This window comes from Helicoverpa armigera, chromosome 14 (assembly GCF_030705265.1).
Source record: "Helicoverpa armigera isolate CAAS_96S chromosome 14, ASM3070526v1, whole genome shotgun sequence".
Classification (NCBI taxonomy): domain Eukaryota; kingdom Metazoa; phylum Arthropoda; class Insecta; order Lepidoptera; family Noctuidae; genus Helicoverpa; species Helicoverpa armigera.
The window spans coordinates 4,346,275-4,369,717 of NC_087133.1; the positions used below are offsets into that span (position 1 = coordinate 4,346,275).

At 35.0% G+C, this 23,443-nt stretch overlaps 1 protein-coding gene across 1 annotated transcript in view; it reads right to left on the minus strand.

Moving 5' to 3' along the window:
* Positions 1–795: 795 nt before the first annotated feature.
* LOC110379698 (homeotic protein ultrabithorax) overlaps positions 796–23,443 on the minus strand; it is a 125,215-nt gene continuing 102,567 nt past the window's right edge. The window contains exon 3 of the mRNA XM_021339463.3: positions 796–3,357. The gene's annotated coding sequence lies outside the window, so the exon portion shown is untranslated. The remainder of the gene's footprint in view (positions 3,358–23,443) is intronic.

Here is a 23,443-nt window from a genome sequence, read left to right on the forward strand (position 1 = left end):
ATTAGGTTTTTCTTTGCAATCTTTCGATTTTATTATTTTGAACCTTTTTTGTAAGATTTTGTAAATATTTCTCTTAGATGTGGCCCAAAAAGAGGTCATCATCAGCAAAGAACAGTCTTTAAAGATTGTACTATGATTAACAATACAGCAAACACGCAGAAACAAACTTCTTAGGCATATGAATATATGTAAGTTTAAGCTGCACATTTTTATGACACTTCTTACTCAAATATCAAAGCTTCCAATACCTTCTTACTAAGTTTTAGGACAGATTTCAGGAAACATCACACAAACATCTTTCTTCTTCTTTTATTCAAGAAATGCTATCCTTCATCAATCAGAAGTTTGATTCTTAACAGGCTAGGCAATGTACCAGTCATGAATTTACGAGCATACCGCACCTCGCGTTATATCAAGTGTAATAAATCATCTTCATTGGCTAATAACCAGATGTTACTCGTTTGGTTAGTGACCAGCAAGGAATTTTAACTGTCATTATTCATATTCAGTTTCGGAGATACTGAAGGGTCCGTTACTAAGTTGCTGGAGAGAAAATTTTGAGAAAATTTTTCTTTGGATAGGCTGTTCGATGAAAATGGTATGAGCAAAGCCAAGAACTACAAGTGATATGGAAAGTTTTCAGTTCAGTGTGATTAATGATTATATTACGAAACAACGAACTGGCTGAACAGTGATTCTTTCTGTTTCATAAGTCTCAGTCATTAACTTATGCCCAAAATTCCGATTTAATTATAGATTAAGGTAAAATGTGATAAAAATAAAATCAACTTGTACAGTAACAGAATTTTATTTAATGCAGATCCATCTCGCACTATAGCCGATAGTGTACAAAAAATTATAATATCGTTCCGTTCATAATAATAGGTAATGATAGGTAATATAATATTACACAACTTTTCACACAGTTACAATCATGAAACACAAACATTTAAATCATTCTCTACGCTAGATTCCCTCAAGTTTTAAGTATTTCTCTTCATTTTATTTCTATATGATAATTATTTTACATTACAATAAAATTGGGCCTACCTATTTACGTATGACAAATGCTTCGTAAAAGGACAAAATTTACGTATAACATTCATGAGCACGTTTCGAATTAAAATAAATTAACGATTTCGATCAACTGTAAACTTATCATTTTCAAAATGCCGCAAAATATCTGTGAAATATTAAAACAAGTGTACGAATTTCGAATTCCGTGGGATAGTATACAACAAGTTTGTCATCTATTTCTCATTAAGAAGCTTTATAAATAAGTATTTAATATTTACAATATGTAACAAAAGTTTATTAATAAAACTTGAATCAAGATTCTTTCAGGTAAGTAGTGCGAAGTCGTCGATAATACAATCGTTGTTTAAATTAACACAATAAAATCATTATTACGTTAAAAAGGAACTTTAAAGAGGTAATTAGATGAATCGATGATTAATAAAAAAAATGAATTTGGCACTTTGAAGGGCGTTAATTAAAAATAAATGTGCCGAAAGAATCTTGGTCAAATTTTAGTCACACGATCACTCGTGTCGTCACTAAGTTATACAGAAGAAAAATTACGTATATGTTTATAGGAATCCAAAAATATTACCACTACTGTATCTTAAAATAAATTACATTATCTATTACTTAAATTTAATTAGCTATTCGTATACTGGGCACAACTAGTTTTGATTCATGTCATTTTTAAGTGACTATAGGTAATCTATTTTTCTAAGAATAAGTTAAGCTATCGACTAATAAATGGAATATTTTTTTTCATACTAAAGCTTTTGTATTTACGTATAGGATTTCTGGTGAGACGCAATGGACCAAAATGTTTAAATACATAATACATTAATAGAAAAACTTGGTAGGCACGAAAGTTCGTCTTCAATTTAGTCAAATATCTCACAAATATACATAAAAATTATGGTAAGTATACAAATGGCGCATGCGTCGCGCCAGTAAAATACAAGGTTTGTAAGTAAGTCTGTAAATGTATCACTATTATGCGTTTCAAGACGTATACAGACGTTGTACATCAGATTTCGGTTACAAGTACGTAATCTAAGTCTTAATATTTACATTACAATAATTTGTTTCGACACATGCACTGCGACATAGGACTACGATGATTAATGAGAACGAATTTGATACGTAGTAAGATCAAATTCGATATTCGTATAACGTTGTTTATGGTCAAAACATTGAGTATTACAAACTCCACATCACATCTATGAAACCTACCAACTAGTAATATGAAAAAGATGATATTCCCGTAGTCGCAGTGGACGTATTTCACACCCCTAGTGCATTTTCAATTTCAGCTCGCTACCAAACAATTTAAAAAGAAATGAATTAATCTTGATACGAACTATTGGCAAGCGCTCCATCAGAAATAAATCCATACAGCGTATGTACCTAATCGTAAGAACAGCATCGCAATAATATAAACAAAAATAGTAACTATAAAGAGCTGTAAAAGCCACCTCGGTTCGACACCGCGTTTTGGCAGATAAAGTGCGATTTCAAGTGAGCGATAGTGGGGCACGATTCGCACGATAAATAAAAACACAATTCCATTTGAAGCTCGGAGTTGCGGCGCGGCGGCCGTGTCCCGTGTACCTCAGCAGGCGTTCAAGATTTATACAGGGAGATGCGGAACAATATATCACGGAACAGTACGCGGGAACTCGACCTATTCCTAGCGTGGAGCAGCCACCGTCCCGATGGAACATGATAGCAGATCACCCCGACAGATAGCGACAGCCTCACAACTAACGCCATGTCGCCTGGACAATAACTGTTCGCTTTCTAATGGTTCTATCTAGAATATACTGCGAGCTCACGGCTCACTCCGCAACACTTACGCAACATACCGCTGCCAATCGATTAATATTAATCGATGTGACTATTTAATATAGCCTTATTAACATAATGTATTCATATGTAAGTCAAGCTAAGCGATAAATAAGCGAAGACCGAATTGCGTATTTTTCATCCGAGCTTCATATAATTTATAGTCGACGATGATATCGCGACTGGTTCTTTTATTTGTGAAATAGTGATACGCGGAGTGTGCTCGGTAAGCGTTACTAACGGGAAATTTTGACAATAAATCTCTGGCAGTCGATTGCCTAAGCGTTCGTGTGGGCTTGCGTAAAAATTTATTCGACAATCGATTTTGATATCTTGATCTCGCGATGTCAAACCGCGTCGGGGCGTGCGGGACAATATGACAATAGCGTTGCGTACATCACTACAGCTGCGTATGTATGGAGCGCGCTAACTTACATCTAGCACCGGCCCTAAGACCTACCAAAGCATCGACAACGCTTTACACGCGACGACCACCTGAAACAAAAGGAAAAGCGAAATTAATTAAAACGCCAATCATAAAAAATTAAAAATGCAAATAGCTTCGTTTTCGAGATAAATAATTTAAGCGGGGTTAGCTAAACAATGTGTGAAAAATTCGTTTTCGTCGCTGTTTGTTTAGGATAATTGGAAGCATAATTTCAGTATATTGCTGAGGAGATAAATGTGACGATTTTCAGCAGTATTTTGTATTTATACGCTTGGCACTAGTCGGTAACAATTTAAAATCTAAAGCGCACGACGATATTTCATCAGATCGGAATACGTTCTCATAAACAAGGGCAGACTTAAAATGCAAATAATTTCGCGCGAGCCCCATGGGCATGTTAAAACAAACTCAGCATTCTAACAGCTTTTCATTATTTATCGCTTACGCTCACGGAACGGCGAATTTTTTTTTCAGTTAAAGTTAATTTCTAGCGTAATGCGTATTTGATAAAAGGCTGTATCTCTGGCAGCCAGGCTCCGTCGAGCCGGCTCTGAAATTAAGATGTAACATGATGCGAGAACGAGCAAGAGCAGCTAGATTTATTGCTATACCACTTTGCATATGCTGATTTACAAAGACGGTGGATATGCTCAGAGCGGTTGCGTGTGTGACAGTTGTAGTTTAAGTGTGTTATTTAAATAACTGTCGGCGTAATGTTATGAAAGTCACTTTATTGGATTTATTGTTATTCATATTTATATGAAACGATGGGTCAGAGTAAAATAAATAAAATTATGTTAGTACATCTTTAAAATGCAGTTTTAAATAAAGACATATTGGGTGATTCATACAAGATTAATGGAATAATAGATATGGTTAATAGAAAAATTCTACTATTCCGAAATAGATTTGGATAAAATCAAAAAGCTAAAACAATCTTATCACAGCAACATATTTTTGCCAAAAACTATAGTAAGGGATACCTACCCCTTCCGCGTTTTAGTGGCAGAATGAGACAAAATGATCATTAGTTTTTATATGAGCCATGATATAGGCTCTAAGATCTTATCTGACTTATTTACTATTGATATCTATAGTTATTTTTTTTCGACCTTATTTGACTAAACAAATGATGTTATTTTTTAGCAATTTAATCTTATTAATAGTAACAACAGCTCTATACATTTCCAGTGCTGCTGATGTGGCCCATTCGCGAGGCAGCGCGAGAGGGAGGACGTCTGGCGATCCGCAGTCAGCAGAAAGAAACACATAACAGAAACGTTCAGCTCGCCTTGCTTTACATCAACGATATTTTATTTTATATATTTTTTAAGGATTTTAATTAAATATTATTTCAGGCCAACTTATTTTTAAAAATTCAAAGCACAGTGTAAATGGTAATCTTTTGAATATTTATGTTATAAAATGATTTATTTATAGGTACGATAGTGAGACTAAAACAAATTGCTATCATGTTCCCGAATGTAGGGCAAACATTTGATCAAACACACGATCAGTATAAACGTAATTTATCGCTGTAAACAAGAATACACCTACGTATCTCCGGGGAATTGTAACAAAAAGTCAAAGTAGTACAAAAAGGTTCACCTACCATCCCGGTCAAGGAAAGTAATAAAGAAGAGGGACGCGAACCGAATAATTGATACGATTATGTGTTACTACTGCAGAAGAGATAAGGGTGGAAACAGACTGGGAGAATTACAACAAAGGAACCAAAGAAATATACACGAGTTATCCAAAAAATACGCTGTCTTGATAAGCAATGCCATGTTCAAAATAAATACTAATACCAAATGAGCACATGTTTTTATTGCGAATCGTTACGTAACTTCCAGACATAACCTAAGTCGTCACAAAACTAAAACGAATGTCCGAGATGCCGCCACGGGCGACGACCCGAAATGCGACTAACACGATTTCTATTCTATTTTGAGATGTTGACCAGTATGCACACAGCATCAAGAACAATGGGAGAAGGGCGTCGGGCGCTCCGTCAAGTGCGAGAGCCCATAAATCCAATAGGACGCGCAATTTGTTGAATTACAGCATGCGCCAGCCACCACCGGGCCGACGCGAAATTAGCTCCCACAGAGATAAATTGACGGCGGCCCGCTAAATAAATTATTTGGGAAAACCGAGAAAAAACGGGCGTCTTCTCTTGATAAGGGTTGCGAGTATTCTACCGTGGAAATAATGAATATCGACCGCTGAAATACGTGCGTGTACAACACAACAATCTGCAGTAAGTATTGCTCAGTATATTTCTTGCCAAAAATAATTAGGAACAAAATTGATGCTCCTTCAAAAATTAAGAAAACATATAGAAAAACTACAGACCCCCGAAGTAAAACACACATTAACACTTAACCAATTCAGTAGCTCAATTAACTAACCATAAAACATCAATCAAATTTAATGAACCGCCATTTGAATAGAAACGCTTTATAAAGTCAACACCTTAAAAACAAACGAACACACTCGTATCTGGTTTGGTAATTAACCAAGCAATTATCACCTAGAAGCCGTTATTAAGTCGACCTAGGTATTTCTCACGGCTATAAAAAAAGTAATTAAACCTCAATAACAGGCACGAAATGAAATTTCACGCGTGAGGACAACGTTTACATTGGTTTAACGACAATTTAGAACTACTGTTTAGTTGTTGTACGCATTTTTGAAGAATTCTTACTAATCTGGCTGTCATTATATGGCTTGGATACAGATGTTTTCTTTTCGAGGGAATTAAAAACTGTCCGTATTTTAATCCTACTAAGGAACAGTGGTATTTATATATGACTATTTATTATATGTCTACGCATAGACGTAGCTGTGCCTAGATATGCCATATTCAATCGATAGGATGTATGATCCGGTGGGCGAATATTATTTTTTACGGTGCTAAATCCTTTGACTTTTTTAAGCCAAACATCCCTCTAAAGGGTTGCATCACCCTTTCTTTCAACGGGATTAATCTTAGTTGTATATTCAAGATTTAGGCGGCAATAAGAAAGACGCATAGGTGGGCTTACGAAGGGGCGAGACTGGCAAATTGTCTCAGATTCCACCCCAGCCTGTAAGGATTTTATTACATTCGTTAACGCATATAAGATTAATGTGAAAATACTTTACATTTGTATGTAAATTCTATAAGGATTACAAAGGGTTTTAACAAAGGGTTTAAAAAATGTAACCGCAAGCCATTTTACAAGAGTGAATACAAGAAAAGTTATAACATTATGCTTCTTTCTATTGGTGGAACAGTTTTAGACCAAACATAAATAGTATTATAACGCCATTTGTTTTTTTTTTCTACTTTTTGAATGATTTATTTTATTTCGAATCCACTCAACACCAAATTAAAGTAATTCGCTCATTTCAAACTAGATACAGTAATAGAGGTAGACAAACCAAAAAATATAACAACCAATTATATTCGAATTCAAAAATGTATCGGGGTTCCATTTTGAAAGGTGGTCACCCCACTCCGCGTACCTGCGCCGAGTGGCCATCAATTTATCCTCATCCCCACCCGACGTGTGCGGGCCCTTCGTGACGGGTATCGTCCATGTACGATACTGTATCGTCTATTGTTAGAAAATCCTTACAGTTTCGTAGGTATGGTTGCCAAAAATGATCAAGATTTGTTGAAAGATAGAAGAAGGTGTAAGACGAAATCTTGTTGATTTTAAGTGCGCATTTGCCGTTTCTGCCTAGTTATAATTGAATATTAAAAATGTATTTAAAAAAAAAACTCACATGTAAATGATATTAGATTCTAAACACAATTTGCCTCGCAAGCAATATTAATATAAAAAAGGGGTACTGTATTTTTTTCCCGCAGCGATCCGCCCCCCGCCCGGGACATTTATCAGGATTTTGGACGGCACAAGCTAAAATTTTGGACGCTTTAAGCTGGGCGTAAATTTCACAAAACATGACACGACCGCGTGAAAAAAAAAACGACCAAAAAGTTACTTCAACCGTTTGCTTGTGTATCCAGTTTAAATTAAATTAAATTGTGGCTCTGATTTAATAATTTCTTTTAATTAAATCATCAAGCAAGATGTGGCAACATCCGTATAATTTGATATACACGATTTTTATTTTAGACTTTTAACGGTTCGATACAAAACCAATGTTTATTCAAATTTCTAAATACGGTCAGTGCGTTACAAGGCTTTGGGATTAAAATTCATTATTCAAAACATCAACGGTATTCTAACCTGTAGGGCTTTCACATAAATTTTCTTCTCTCAAGACACGGCCAATTATACGGAAGTTTTTAAAAGGCGACCGTTAGTAGGCGTATGCGCAATCGTTTGTCGCCGCGTGAACTTTCACACTACACGATATTTATATTAATTTTATTTTTGGGCACAGCTAATGCGGTCGACGTGCTCAGACTAATCTTTCTTTTTTCTTGCTATTTATTTCTGTAACAGTTTGTTATGTGCCACCATTAGGTCGGGCATTTGAGGGTTGCAAGCAATGGCTATTTTAGGTGTCGCTGTAGTTACGGTATTATTGATACTTGTATTAATTATTTACTAATTTTATTATATTTTGTTTACAAAATGCACCTGATGAATTCGTCAACATTCACGCGCATTTTATGTATTGTGACAAAAACAATGATTTTATTGTGTTTCCGCGCCTAAGTACGTAGACATAATCGCACAATACATTAACAGAACATTGGAGAACGAAATATTTAAAACCAAAATAAATAAGCAAACAAGCAGACAACCTACGCACGATGTAAATTAAAGACGCGACCAAAAATTTGAGAAAAAAAAACGAAAAGTTGGCAAATATTGTAACGAGAAAAAACTATTTAATCCGTAAAGTTTTGTAGGTTGGTAGCAGGGAATAAATCAAGTTGCCGTCGCCAGCGTCGATGCCAAGGAAATAAGATGATATCGAGTTGGCAACATCGCGGAGACGGTGCAGTGCTGGTGTATTGGCTATGAGCTGCTTTTGTTATGGAGAGAGTGTGAGATGTGGTAAGTAGGCGAGAAGCTTGGCTTGGAGAAGGTGGAATATATGTCAATGAAAATCCCATGGAACACACGAACCGTCTTTAGTACTTGCAAATTCTGGTGAACAGAACGAAAAAAATGAATATTTAACAAAAAAAATATTTGTTGGTCTTCTATGCTGAAGACCTGCCAAAGGTCACACTTGATAAAACCAAATATTTTTTTATAGGTTGTTTCCACCTTCAATAAAATTATTTAAGTGCAAGCCCATGGTATTGAAACTCCATATTTCAGTTGTGAGTGCTTAGTGGTCGACGACACACACTATAAATCACCGTATGATTTGTAATAAAACCTCGCCACTTTACGGAACGTCTTTGTAGAGTATCTGACGTTTATTAAGTACCTATGTGGATGTTAAACTCGTCCTTTTGTTGTAATAAATAAAGCAATACTTCTTTTATATTCGTGAGGTGAGCAAAGGGTAATCGGGTGTCAGTCATGGTGCCAAATCGTATAATTTGTTTCGGTTCGAAATAAACTTCAACTATCAGTATTATAAAAACTGGTTTATTTTAAGACGGTCATGGAAAATGTATCATATATTTGTGGAAATAATAGGAAAACTTGTATTGAGTTTGTATTCTGTCTACATCAACTAAAGTATTTATCATAGTTAACTTCAATTTGTAAGCATATCCGTCCCGGTGATTTATTTCAGAAGTTTTCGTTCAAGATTTACGGGTTCTACTGTGAACCATTTGTTAACTTGCTTCTAACTAAATATGTTTAGAAAATACTGTCAGAATTCGATTGTGTCACTCTCAATTAAACGTTAATCTGTCGACCAGCGTGAATCCATCCATATAAGTGCATAAACATATATGTATGTTTACCATAAAAATGAATTATAGCGCCCTCTGCTGGAACATCGGCAAATTATAATCCTTCTTCCACAACAAACGGGCAATGGATGAAAACAATTTTCCCTCGAAAAGATTACATCCCGTCCGTCCTTTATTACATCTAATCACGAGATCTAACAATAAACTATTTTTCACAATATTATTTAGTGAGGCCCTCCCTTCACACTTTCGTTTTTTCTTCCTTTTACTCGGAAAAATAAGAATCATGACCATTCATCAAGAGTGACGGTGCTCGTTACCGAAATCACGTTTATCATAGATCTCTTGTCTAAGGTTTTAGTTTTCTTCACCTCCTAAACAGTCTTAAGTACCAATTTTCTCTATTGAATTCAGCACCCATTTTCTTGGAAAATAGACTTCATTTTTGTTTGTCACCTATCGGGTTCTAAAGCGATATTTTGTAAGGCGCTACGGAGAAGAGTCGCGAGCCACACACGACGAATTACGAGCGAACCCGGGACGCGAGCTGAGTTATGTGACCGCGATATATAATATTTATGAATTATGTTTTATACTTGGTAAAACCTAGTTAGTTTTGGAGGTATTATTTATGTCTTATAGAGTATTTGACTAATGATGTCTACTTAATTTTGCGGTCTAGGGTACTGTGCTTAGCCGTTGAATATTTCTTGGAAACTATTAATCAGAAATTGAAAAAAAAAATGTTTAAAATCAAGACAACCTCCACCTCTGGAGCGTAGTAGGCAATTAGAAGCAAATCAGACGTACCTAGTATGTGTTTCAACACTAATCTATGTATTCACCAAACTGTCATCACTGTCATCATCAAAACCACCATCAAACAATTTATTAACAAATCTTCCTGCTTGTTATATAAATTCACAAAAATATATCACTCGTTAAAGAAACAAAATGCTATATTTTACAACACAAATATTTTTAGCATTCCTTTGAAGCTATTTCTGTGGTTCCGTTATCAAATCTATATGAATGAAGGTTCTGATGTTATTCCATTTCGCAATTCAGCCCACACTTTTTAATTTATCACCAGTATTTTTGGGTAAATATTACATTATAAATGTCTCCCTTTCATTATGAACACCGTCTATATATCATTGGAGAGTTATCGAGTTCCTGTGAGTAAGTGCATATAAATTTTAATGTTTTTCGACAGTTTGAGTGAGTTGAATTTAATATATTTCGGCACTATTTTTCTCGAATTATTACGGTTAAGTTTTTGCGTTAGTTTATTTTATTTCTTCCTTTTGATTACATTAATGTGTCTCATGATCGTTAAAGTAATGCAAATTAACAAGATAAAGGAAATCAATTCATTAATTTCGTCGTTTTCAATTAAATAAATTGTAATTAAGTTCCATACGTCATCACATAAAATCAACGTCTTGTCTCTTGACGTCAGTTCCTAGCACTTATTTATTACAATTCCTGAAAAAAGACCGACAAATTGATCCATCATAATTACAATTAGTTACCACTTCTTAGTTAGATAATTAGATATTCAGAAGTCCCTGAAAATCTAATTCGAAGGCGGTATCCCGTCAGCTATGCAACCAAGATGGCGTCGGCACACGATTTGTCAAAAACAAAACAAACAGCCCAGAAATAGTTGGAGTTGACAAGTTTATAGCTCGTCCCGGCTATGTTACGAAATTATACTAACACTGAAGGAATTTTATTCAGCAGCGGAGCTTTTCCGCTTCGTTCGTAACTGATTTACATTGTATTTGTATTTGTAGCGTTTTGTGTTTTCTTGATAGCTCAATGACGCACTTGTTTGTACCGGGTTTCTGTGTGGTTTTATTTTAATATGTTTTATGTTTTTCAGGTATGAATGTGATGTAAATTTTAAATGATTTTGTTTTGCTAACTTTCTTATTCTGAATTTGTGTGAACTTTATTTATTTAAGTGTCTATAATATTTGATTTCCAGTACCTACAAATAACCTAGAATTGTTTCAAGTTATATTTATTTCAACACAATTTGTAATAGTTCTAACAATATGCTAACTAGACATCTTCAAAAACAAAGTTAATTAATCAAGAATTCTACATACCTTACAACTTTTAGATAAGTATTGAGCAATAAATATTAAAAAGTCGACATAAACAAGTCGGGACACGTAACTAGTTTCTGTGGATATTTGTCTAAGCAAAAACTGTTGGATACGGAGGGAAGAGCTAAGGCTCGCTAACACTTCACGATTTATTTTAAAATATACGATTTTTTTTTTAATATAATTTATGCGCATTCAGATACTAGAGTCACAAAATACATAGGTACAGAAGTCAATCTAATGTATGTACTTCACTTTTCATGCCTAAACTCGGCGGTCGCGCTAGGGTCGTCAACTTTTTATGCGCATAAAACTAACGTGGTAGTGGTACTCGTATCTAATTATTTGATTTATTGTTGAGAATAAAACAGGAAAAATGAAATATAAACCAATAATAATAAAATATTTAATGTGGCATACATGAGGTTAATAAACACTTTCAACGGAAATTCGTTTGAACGAGATACCGAACTTTTTCAGAAACCGCAATTTATAATTTTGTTATTCATACATATACTTATAGGTACTTATTACTCTTTACTTGCGAAAAAAATATTTTTGTATGTAATGGGTTGGTACAGTCCCTGATCTAAGCTTGCTTCTACCTACAGAAACCTTGATTTGCGAGTTTTATTTCGTCTACCTTACAACATACTCTCGCCATGAATTATCAACTCCTACTACTCTTAATAATCTTTGAGGGTAGGTTGGGCGGTTCGCCTGGGCCGACACTAGCAAAACTTATTACGGCATTAGGCCAGAGGCCGCCAGGGCGCTTACCTACCCACCTAACTGTACCTACCTACTGCGTTTATTAAAAGAACCATCGAAATATGAGAAAATAAGTAGGTCCATACTATAGGTAATACGGCAGGCTAAAAAACGACAGTTCACTGTTTATTGTTGTATTAAAACAACCGTCCACTGAACAATTACATATAATACGACTTTTTTTGTTACTCCATTATTACTTTTTCTTTTGTTATTAAAATTAAAAATATTACAGTCAAATTACAGTTAGGTAGGTATCAAAACGCGTGCACATTTATCTACCTTGTGTGTGACGCGCGTATCTCAAGAAAACGGCAGCCCCGCTCGCACTGTTTTGAGTTGTTTTGAGACAGCGCGTCTGTGAACACGCACACATAGACGCCTATGTCTGCGTGACTCGAACGCGCTTTATATGTAGATTGACTTCTGTACCTATGTATTTTGTGCTAGAGTGGTTTGTAGAATGACCAGCACATAATAGATAAAAGTAAAACTGACCATAGCGGGTATTTTTACCTACTTTAAGTCTTCGTTATAATGTCTATAACTTTGGTCTTACCTGTGCACTGTATTAAAAAAATAAAAATGGGTGCAATGATGAATATACCTTACCATACAAGACTTTTTATTAATATAAGAACTGACTGTTTGAACATGGGCAGCGGTTAAGCGGTTATCAAATATTATTCCATCCATCTATATATGACAACGAAATGTTTAGCAATTGATTGTTGTTAATTTTTACCGAATAAATGTGACTATACGAAACCACCCAATATAATCGAGTTCTAAATCCATTATTTTGTCGACAAACGCAGGTGTATACCGCGAGTGTGCGACGTACCTAGGAGGGTAGCTGAAGTTACGCGGGTAACAACGCTACAAGAATAATACAAAATGTTTTTCATTTTCTTTATGTCACCCCCGACAGTCGTAAAGGCATTAAGCGTGACCAAACTTTTGTTTGATACGGACAATATAAGTATGAGCGCAATGCTGTATCTGCCTTGCGAGCGCTCAAATTTCTTCAAGTTCATATTTTAAAATTTTGTACTGATATAAACTTAAAATTGGATATAGTGGAAGAGGAAGACCAAAGAAACGATGGATGGATTTTGTAAAAGTAGAAATGGTAAGAAAGAATGGTACTTGTGAGATGACGGCAGATAGAAGAGTATGGAAGGAGAAAATATGCTGCGCCGACACCAAATAAAATTGGGATGAGGGCAGGACGATGACGCTAAACTTAAAATTACCTCAACTATTTATTTATTTCTTTATTGAAAAATATAGGGAACATTATGTAATCTACCTCCCAAAAGCTCCAATGCTTAGTGATGACATATTTAGGACACATGGGCGACATAAATATGTTCTGTTCTTAAATGAAGCAATGAATCATACTTAATGGATGTCCTCCGGAACGCACAAATATTTAATTTTAAAATGTCATAAGTTGGTTATTAAATATTTAATTGTGTACTTAATAAATGCTGTTTGATAAAGAATAAAGGAATTCACAATCAAGCTCATTTTATTGAACCACCTAACTATACTGAAAAATAACTATTCGGTTGGTACCTATATGTAAAATAATATTTTTACTTTCTTATTGCGTATCTCTGGAACTGATAGACCGATAGCAAAGATAAGTGATACAAGAAAACCGTATTTAAGATCCCCTAACAATCCCAAAAATCACTATTCGTGACAAAACTGGTAACATCCCCATACATAAAACTACGTAAGTTATCCCGATAGAGGGAAGTGGGGAGAACTTGTAGATAGCCCCAAAAGCACCATCGGTTTATACAAGAACGATTTTATTGTATTAGGATAGTTGTAACAAGGTATAGAGACGATCATGGTTCCTTCATCACGTTTCTTTATGCTTCTACGAATGAATGAATTTCTTGTGTATTGTTAGTAAGTTGTGACTTTGTGACAAGCTATTTAGTGGATTAAAACTTTTTTGCTTTTCCGTATGTTTGTCTTTTTGCCTTTTATTTATTCGTTTTCCTATTTCAGGGAACTATTTTACTTGCGTTTCGGGCAACTGTACTTATGTGCAGAAATACATATTTTACTTTTTGATTTTCTGTGAAGCTTGGTTGTTTATGTAGGTGATAATGTGTCGATTATTTGTTTCATGTTATTTAGACACAGTTTTAAAACAAAGATATAACTCATGACGCAAGCGTCATGAGTTATATCTTTGTTTTAAAACTATTATTTTTTTCCAGATGTTTTATTCCTATAGTTAAATATTTTCTAATGCAATGATACCCAATTATTCCAGATTGGACACTTGTGTCCAATGTGTGCATTAGAAAATATTTTAGTTCATTCCTGTATCTATATATCTTTTGTTAGGATTTATAGTAAAGAATGAAAATAATTACTGAAGTTTCATTTAAGCCCCACTACTTCTACAACCAACAACAAGCTTGTCATTACATTACCAAATTGCTCAATTTTAAATTCGAACACGAATCGTTTTCGTCGCCCCTACCTAGTAAGGACGCGATGGAGCGTAAAGCGGAGAGGTACCCGACTTTACCCTAGTAATTACTTTATTAGGTGTCGCCGGAAGACTGTCGGCCACGGAATATGCCGATGTGACAGCCCTACCACAAACGACCGCTCCTCCAAACGGTAAGTATCCAAGGAAAATATTTATGGACTTTTCGAAATGAAAAAGGTTTCACTTCAGATTAAAACTCTGTTTAAAAGGAAGATACAAAACTTTATAGTAGAGTGTCGTAACAAATAGGTTGCTGTAGGTCAGATAAAAAGTATTAAAACAAAAAGCCGACTAACCCACGTAAATCACGTCGTGGCCGCTCAAACAAGGCACAAGAGCACTTTAACGACAAATTAACAGCTTCAATTACTTACAACTACCGGTGCGCTATCGCAACGGCAATGAACTAGCGACTGCCACCCGGACCTACCTGTGGCTCGCTCCTAATAGCCCGGTAATAATATTTTATGGCCATTACCTTTGTAAACACGGATAAAACGTTCTTACGCGACCTCACCGCGTAAAAAACGGGCGACAATTGCGTTAGCGGGATTCCTTTTTTTTTTTCGAAAAAAAAAGAACAAAAGAGCGTACACAAAACGTTCTGTTTTTGAATATAGTGTTCCTTTTTTAAAATTCGTCTCGTTGCTTTCACATTTTTTACTGAAAAGATGACAATCGACTTTTGAAATTAAGAAAACAAAACAAGAGAACAGCGAAAAAACAAGTTTTGTTTGATAAGTGTATTTGTTTGAATAGAGAAAGCTTGATGCAACGACAGCAAAGTATCGTTCTAGGAAGTCGCCGACGGGATGGGGATGTGCCAAAAAGAGATAAAGTAGTTTTATTGATCTATACGGACGTTCGGGCGGCGCGAGTGTGAGTTGAATGAAACGAAGATAACTTGCCGCCCCAACTTGTTTTGTCCTTTTTTCCCCTGTGAATTTTTGGTGGTGGCATCCCTCTCGGGCCACGTGACCTAAGCAGGGTGTAACTCACCCTACAGCGGCCATAACTTACTCATAGCGATAGGCGGTACGGTCGCGAAAAACATGTCTACATTATTCTTATTTTTAATTTCTTTTTCGTTGCATATTTTAGGTCTAATTTTTATTTGAGGCCTGAGACTTTTTTAACGTTAAATATTTTATTTTATCACTGAATTGGGATTTAAGATTTATGTTCTGGAGTTTCATTATTCTTATGTTAAAAATGGCTCTGCGAACTAAGTAGTTTTCAGAATGTCTGTTGAGCATAAAATGAAAAAGATTGCTCAATTAGAGTGTGCCTTACTCAAGGCTATTTAAAAACAAAATAAAGCAAAACATTAATATCATAACCATACCGGGAAATAACTTTTTATTTGGAGTTGTTCAGCCCAAATGTGCATCTCATAAATTACGTCTCTCCTTCAGTATTTCTTTCTCTGTCTTGATTTATTTTTTGTCTTGTTCTCTCCCTTCTTTTATTAACTGGCTAGCTCAATTCACTTGGGTCTTGTATTGTATTTTCCATTAAAAGTAAATTAGGAATCTGTTGTCAATGTGTTTTTTAACAGGCCGTACTTTACCAATTTGCCTAGTAGGTAAGTAGAATTAAATTTCGGAATGATAGATGCATTCATTCTTATTAAGTAAATAAAAAAATATAAACCAAATAGCAGGTGCAAAAATTATTTAAAAAAATAATTTCAGTTAATTTTTAACTTTATATAATATATGTAACATTTAAAAGTCAGAAACGAAATAAAGTCCGACATTACAACCAAAAAAAAAATTAAACATTTCAAAAAACTCCCTTGCCGGGCGCTTCCAATTAATAAAGCGGTTTGTTTACAATATTAAATATAAGGCGAGCACCCACGTGCTAACAATCACGGGCCGACGTGTTAACTGATCGTAAATGTCAAGTTAACGATGAGAATAATCGTAAAGTTGTCGTAAAACAAATAATTAGTCCTCGCACACACCGCTACTGGATGATGAGATAAAAACGCTTACCTAAGTGGGGAAAAATGACGATATGAAGATCGATTTTTTGAGTTTTTCTTTCAAGTACCTATTTTTATTTTATTTTTTATATTTAACTGAATGAATTTTCAAGAAGTAAGAGATACTTGAGTGTTTACAGTTAGGCTAGACGGTGTGTTTAAAAATGTGTGTCATCTAAATTCAGATTTAATTAATCATTCACCTCCATGCCTATCCGTGTATGTAAAAATATATTTCGTTTATCTATTTTAAGATTCTGTACTAGAAATTATTACCAGTCAATGTAAAGATGTAACTGCCATTACAAATCTTCTACTTAATCTTAAGTGGCGCCATCTATTGTCGAATAGCGGATGTGTATTGGTAATCGATGTAAAGATTATTAGAGAGAGAATCTAATATATGCTTAACGAAAAATGAGTAATGTGTTACAGATCACGAAAATGAAAGTAATCTATTAACATCAATTTAGAAATAACCGATAGAAATGATAAGAAAGGCCGGTGAACTTCAACTTAAGTATTATGCTTATGTTTATGAATAATTCGCAGGAGAAAAAACCGGTTGCTTGTTGTCTCAAAAATAAAGCTTTTTAAATTAAATAAAAATAAAACCCGATAAAAGAATACGAATCCAATTAATATAAATCAGGCAACCGAGCATTGATTTAAATTAAACACAGCTGTTTTACAAAAAATACAAGAATAACTTCATTCAACTCTGTATAACCTTGAATACCAGAAAAACTAAAAATGAATTAAAGATCAAATAAAATGACTATATGTAAATGAAATCATAAAAATTCAATTATATGTCGGTACTAATATTTCAAAGTTATTCAAAGAGTGAAACTCATAAATTTTCTAGTGAAGCTATAAAAGCATTAGTTAATATGTACATTAGCACATCGACGCGGTAGACAACCTGACGCCCATTTGAATGAAGCTTTATAGCCTCATAAACCACCACTTGCGGTAATAAAGTGATTTATCCCATAAAATAACAGCTGATCGCCGTGATTACGCACAATACGAGCGAACTCATAATTTTACAGCCAATTTACAAACAATAAAAGTCGTTCTCTTGTCTTACACGCCCATTCGCCCTCCGATATCTCCATATTCGACGGCCGAACGTCGTAACTCGTAACTTTTATAACCCAATAAAACCATAACCTCAGGTCCTCGAAGTTAGCGTCTTATAACTCAACTTGCCGCTTGTAGATGGCGCTCATCGCTCAACGACCGTGCTGCCATCTGTGAGTGAGTGAGCGAAGCTTTTTATGAGCCATTTGAGGTCGTCACGTCGTAAAGTTGATGTTTTATGGCTTCGATTGATGCCGCTAGTGTAGCACTGCGGACGAATTACATTGCCGTATGGGTTTCAGATGCTTTATTATTTATTTGTTTCATGTATGAACAATACGAAACAGTCAAATAGTGATTGTGAATTATAAACATTATGTCAATCATGTTATCACGCATACATAATGGCTGACGGTTTGTTTTGTATCAAATTAAACTTTTTGAAGCATGCTGTCAGTAGTCACATAAATTGCTACGAAACTGCAATATTAAATTCTTAAAACTACTTTTGAATGGAATAAAATTAAATAATAATAGCTTAGCCACGTGCTACTATAACACAAAACCTGGACAGGTAGTTTATAATAAACGTACTGAGAAAGAATGTTCATAGTGCAGGTTTCAAGAACCCAAACAACTTGAAAGAGAATTCAGAAGTGTATTGTCGTGTTATATGAAGTGCCTGGCAATATACGAACTGTAAATTGCATCATAAACATCCGCTCGTGTCCCGCCGGCGGATTTTCCCTCGCTCCACGAGTTTAGTACACTGAACGGCCGCGAGCAAGTGGCGACATGTTCAGAACTAAAACGCACGCCATCTAGCGGCGAACGGTGAAACTTCTTAGAACTCGAGTCAACTGAATCGTAGTTAAGACTCAAAACATGTTTTGAGGAATAAGAAAGTGGTTAAGAAATGCGCAGATTAATATGGATTCATAATAAAAGATAAATAAGCTAGCACAAAATAGTTATGTTTGAAAAATATGTACCTACCTGCTACATTGTACATTAGAGAAAAATGCGATCAGTATAGTGATACCGCCAGATGGCGCTGCGGTAGCATTTGTTTGCGGCCAGGACTAATTTTATGGAAAATTGGGTTTTATTTTCTTGTTTTTATTTTAAGCAAATTAAATAAAACGTACGTTTTAAGTCTACTTATGAGACATTGAAATACTATAAGTACAACTTTCCAATCCAAAACTTTAAGTTTCTTGAAAACCTATTTGGTGGGTGTGCTAAGAATTATAAAATAAATAGGTACCTTTATTCTATAAGTAAGTAATTAGGTATAATAAAGCTTAGCACAGGAATATTAAAAGAATTTTGAATGTAAACTTAGTTGGATTTAAAATCTTATAATTTTGAATGTTTAGGTACTTAACTATAGTGAAATTGGATGAAATCTGGTCTCAGTAGATAATAATGACAATAGGTATTATCCGAAAAAAATCATAGCGATCTTACAGAAAAACTTGAAAATCCTGTTACTTTTCCTCCAGTTAAGACCTAGTTTATTTTATTTACATATCTACAACCCGCAACGGCAAATCTCAAGACCGTATTAAGCCCAGATTATGCACAAAACAGTTATTTTACAAACTTTCTAGGATACCATAATTACATTCAGCAACAACTAATCCTATCGTGCCAAAAGTTGCCTTGGAACAACATAAATTCGATTTAAAAACTTACTCGATATCTAGGGTAATTATAAAAGAGGGGGTGAGTGACAAATCCCCGAATAAAACAACAAGGAAATAATTCCGGGCATAAATCGCCCTCTCAGTGTGAATAGAATAGCAATTATTTGGTTGAGTTGGTACTCCTGAGCCCTACTATTTGTTTGAATCACTCGAATGATTCTCACTCGAATTATTTTTGTTCAATTAGAATTTTGTGTGTTTATTAGAAGTAAGATTGTCGTGAGTCTTATTGGTGTCGTGAAAAATGTTGCATGGTGCATGTTTACAGGATAATAGTAAGAGCTACGTTCAAATAAGATTTTCTTACTGTAAGTCAAAGTGATTTTACCACAATCAAAACATGTATTGTTCTAAGCATACCTAGTTCAGTTCAGTATTACAAAAATTCACTTGAACTTCTTAGCAAAACTGATCATTACCTCAACGTTATATGCAGTTAGTGTGAAATAAATGACAACGCAATGAGAATCAAACCAGACTTGTGACTTTCAGACCAATAGTACGCTTCACACTCGAATCCGACCACTATTGTTAGAACTACCGCACATTTCCTGCGTCATAATATTATTGGCACTTCAAGAGTGTTCTAGCGATATGTTAGGGCTCTCAAATAAATGGTTACCCCTAGTAATGACAGGGTTGGCGGTCGCAAAAACAATGTTACCCAAAAGAGGTCCAAAACAAGAAAACATATCATTTTTAACTCTCATAAATTTTATTTGGGCCGATTTTCCCTTTCGGATTCACTTAATTTATATGCCTGAATTTATTTTTCAGTGGATTGTCGACTGTAATTTAATATTCAACGAACCTAAGGACACACACACGCTATAAGATAATGTCAATTTAACCAACAGACCACAAAACTACAATTCTAAAAGTGTGTCCAAGGAAACGGTTGAATGGTTAAGATTTCCGGGACGGAATCTATCACTTAGAAACAATTCCCCTTTTATAACTTCATTGAACCAAAGTTTACACGCTTCAGTGGTTCACAAAAATAAACATTCCTTTCAGAACAATGGTAAAATTGAATCCTAATATGTACCTATTGCTAAGTTTGATGAAATATCTGATTGGAGACACAGTTAGGGAGTTATTTCCAACAAGAATGCATCATCGTAGATTTTCACTACATAGACACACTTTTCCCTTATTTCATCCCTATCTAAAATTGTAATGGCAGCCCTATGCAAGGGTCATCATGAGCATGCGATCCCGTTATTCGTTTCATTAACATTGTCACGTCTTCCATGCAGCTAGCTTCAAATTTACCGTAGTTTTCCTGATTGTAGTGAAGAATTTGAATAATTATGCAAATAAACATAAACTTTTGAACATAAAGTAGCTCCTAATATATTGGATTATCGTTATATAAGTAGGTACCAATAAGAACGTATTCATTTTGTTGACAGGTTGCATAGACGGCATTCCAATACGACTGTTGAATTTTAATTTTTTTTTTCATTTCCGAACACAATGTTATATGCATTCAAATTAAGAATGTAGCGAATCGCATTAACAAAAGACAATTATCTAATCTAAGAGCACAATAACACTATTAAATAATGAAAAACCGGTACAAACGCCCCCAACTTTAATCAGACCCTTAAACAATACCACGAGGCACGAATCTCGAGCGCAATAAAGAAACTCGGATAAAAATAAATTAGCGTATCTCTGGAGGAGACTGATGGGGGTCGAGGAGACCCCGGCTAAGGAAAAACTTGAGGGGTTCAACCCTTCCCCGGTTATTTACTCCCAACGCCCTCTGTCACTACATTTTGATACAGTTTTTTACCTCCAGAAATACGTATCGCCATATCTACGTATCCTACACCTAGGCTCTGAAGAAACATGCATAAATATCCAATTAAGGCTTTTATCTAAATGTCGAGAGATATACGGCTTTAATTGATGTGTGAATTATTTAAATTGGCAGACATTGTTTTATACATATTATATGGCATGACTATGGTATTTTTAGAGCTGAAATAAAGCGCTAGAATCTAGATTGCATGTAGGTAATTAATACACGATGATTTTAAAGAATTTCTATTTCTATTCTAAATGGAGATTTATGATTGTGTTTCTTTAAAAGTTTCAATGCCATAATTTATTTACATGTTCGAATATTTTATAAATTCGAGTAAGGCCATTGGTAGCAACAAATGAAGCCATTAAGCTTAACATTTAATTTAGATTATAATTAAAAAATAAACAAGAATAAATTAGATTGAGTTGGTTTTAATATTAATCTTTAGGATTGAACAACACATACCTGTTATTACGATAGAAATTGATTACACGGAAGGTGGATTGAACAATTATTTTGGATTTAATCGAAGACCGTTTAAGTGCCTTGGAAAAACTTTGAATAAGTATTGGAACAAAATTGAAGCAGTTTGATTGTCTAATGGGCTTAAAGTTGTACAAAACTTCTTATTATTTTTCCTTTTAAAAGTAAAACTAAATTATATGAGACTTACAATGTGGATTCCTGCCACGGAGCATTTCTAGAAACTCCTAACTCAGTACCAAAAGGACCAATCTTATTAGCAGTTTAGCTGCATAGTATGCAAATGCAGGAAACTAGAGGTTACAGCTAATTTTATTCGCCACCCCTTGCGTACTAATTCATCCCCTATTTACATGCTAGGAATGCAGGTAAGAGTTCGTGGCTAAGTCAAAGCCGTGCGGATCGATCGGTCTTAAAGTTAAGCAAAGCTTGGTGTGTTCGGTCCGTGGATGGGTGGCCATCTTGTCATAAAGAGTTCTCCCGTGTTTCAGTAAGGTCCCGTGTGTTATTAGACCACCTTTTTCAGTCGTTGCGGGTAGTCAGAAGCCTGAAAATCGGACAACCAGTCTTACTAAGGTATGCCTAGGTAACTGGGTTAAGGAGGTCAGATAGGCAGTCGCTCTTCGAAAAATACCGGTACTCAGCTGCATCCAGTTAGACTGGAAGCCGCAACAAAGTTGGGAAAAGGCTAGGCAGAAGATGAATGCAGGTGTAAGTGCAAACGTGAACGGCTCGATAAATACGTACGATTGGTATAAATCAGCTGGGAACGCATGCGCAGAACCACTAGCCACTCAATTAAGTGCCGGGATTTCAATTAAAACGCCTTACTGAATTTACGACGTTTCTAATTTATTGTAGGTACACTTTTGTGAGAACGTACCCGGCTATTGAGTGCTTCTTTATAAGAGTAAATTTATTTTTTTAAGTAATACAAATATTTGTTCAATAAAATATGTACCTACACCTAACTATTTATTATTAATTACAATCCACTTTCATTAACTTGAAATGCAACCTATTCTATGTAATAAATTAAATAATAATTTCCCCAGCTACAGCACAGAGGTCCAAGCGCATTTAATTTATCGACCGCCTAAGGCTTTCAATAACCAATACGTCAGTAAACTAAATACGATATTGATATAAGCGTTTATATACCGACAGGTACATAAAGACTAACTGTAAAATCCCCGCTGACCAATCATAATCATTATGTGTTAAAGCAATTAGGTAAGTAGCTGCCACTTATAGGTACGTTCGAAACCCACCGGCCGATACGTAATACGTTCGAACCCAACTGGCCGATACGTAAAACGCCCGCACGGCTTACAGCAGTTTGCATAAACACCGCCACGCCCATCAAATGTCACTAGTGGTACCCAGTAAATAACGTTTTCAGCGAGTTTTTAATAAATGGTAATTTTTAAAATATAGCCTCCGACGTCCTTCATATTATCTGTTCTCGGAGTGTATGAATATTAAATTTATTTACCGGCACGCCATATCGTGAGAAAGGGTAGGTATATAATTACGCTCAAGTATTGAAATTAATTATATACCCGGCTGTAATAAAGATAGCCACTGAACGCAGTGATGAACAACCAATTACAAGATCTACAAAAATAACTCTTCTCAAAAATGCATTAAGATAAAAATACTTAGGTATAATTATTCGGCATTTCTGAAGCAAGGGTATAATGAACTGAGTTATATTTTACAGAAGCCAAACATACTAAAATTGGTATCACAACAAATAGAGTATTTCGAATTGGACACAAAGACTTATGAG